A 1,369-nucleotide genomic window follows, 5' to 3' on the forward strand; every position below is an offset into this window, starting at 1 on the left:
GATGTGAAACAATACAAAACCATATCTGACAGAAAAGGACAGGTTGCCTACTTAAGTGTATGTACTTACTCCAAAGTGTTTGAAGTAGCTAGGCCTCCTTTACCTTCCGCAGGGAAATGCTGCACTATTATAGTATTACTAATTATTAAAAAAAAGCCACATCGAAAGAAGGGTAGTGTATGATTAATAAGACACGTACTTTTACTTAATATTTACTTAACAGTTTTCTTAACATTACATTATGTAACTGTTTTTGTACATCCATCATTATTGACGTTAGAAGTAAGCTTAACGTTCTATGACAAATATGAACATTGACATAGACAGAGACACGGATTATGTCTCCTGATTACATTAGCTATGTATATCCTCGACTGTACTATCTTATTTTGTTATATTAATCTGCAAAAAACATTAGTGCTGTCATTAGTGCCAGTTTAAACGTGAACATCAAAAACATGTTCCCCTTATGCTGCCGAAACCCGGGATCGAACCAGGGACCTTTAGATCTTCAGTCTAACGCTCTCCCAACTGAGCTATTTCGGCGCACTTGAACGCAACCCCTAGTGGACAGTTAAATAGTAACCACATACGGTACGAGCTGGTTAGCCAGCAGCACCCATATGCAGCACCTTCGCTGTAATTATAAAAGCATGAATCCTGCCTGAGGCTCTGACTGAGTTCAACAGAAGCTCCAAGTGATTCTAGCTGCATCTGTATCATATAGCATAGCATATTTACTCTGAACCAACAAAAACATAATGTTACTGTAAATGAAATATTAATTTGTTTAGCCATTAAGAAATTAAAAAGTTAAACAAAATAATATTAAAAAAACAAAAAACAGTTAACATCATTGGTAACGTTAAAAGAAACAGTGGAGCAAAACAAAACAACATTACTATTGAGCTCTAGTTGTTCTAAGCTTTGAACACAAGATGGCGCAATTGATCAAAAACACACTAGTTGACAAGCTGATCCTTCCTGTAAATAACTATCTTATGTCACAATGCGCTGGATAGAGAATCACTCTTACCCCTGACTTGATCCATAATTTACTATGGATAGATGGATAGATAGATAGATAGATAGATAGATAGATAGATAGCGTCATCTGAGAACTTCTGGATATGACATGACTCTGTGTCTCTCTGAGATAGTCCACTGTCTCAGTGACAGGGCCTGGATGGTATTGAATTCACTGGAAAAGTAAAAAAAAAAAAACCCATGATCCTCACAGCAGCATTTCCCATGTCCAAGTGTGAGACAGTCTGATGGAGGAGATAAAGAATGGCATCCTCCACCACTCCACCTATACAAATTAACAGTGAGTGAGTGAGTGAGTGCATGAGAGAAAGACAGGGACAAC

General features: G+C 37.3%; 1 non-coding gene across 1 annotated transcript; it reads right to left on the minus strand.

Annotated features, from left to right (window-relative positions):
• Window positions 1–473: 473 nt before the first annotated feature.
• On the minus strand, window positions 474–546 carry trnaf-gaa. Its single transcript has one exon. It is a non-coding gene; the product is annotated as a tRNA-Phe (tRNA).
• Window positions 547–1,369: the final 823 nt, after the last annotated feature.

Source organism: Mugil cephalus, chromosome 4, assembly GCF_022458985.1.
Source record: "Mugil cephalus isolate CIBA_MC_2020 chromosome 4, CIBA_Mcephalus_1.1, whole genome shotgun sequence".
Lineage (NCBI taxonomy): Eukaryota > Metazoa > Chordata > Actinopteri > Mugiliformes > Mugilidae > Mugil > Mugil cephalus.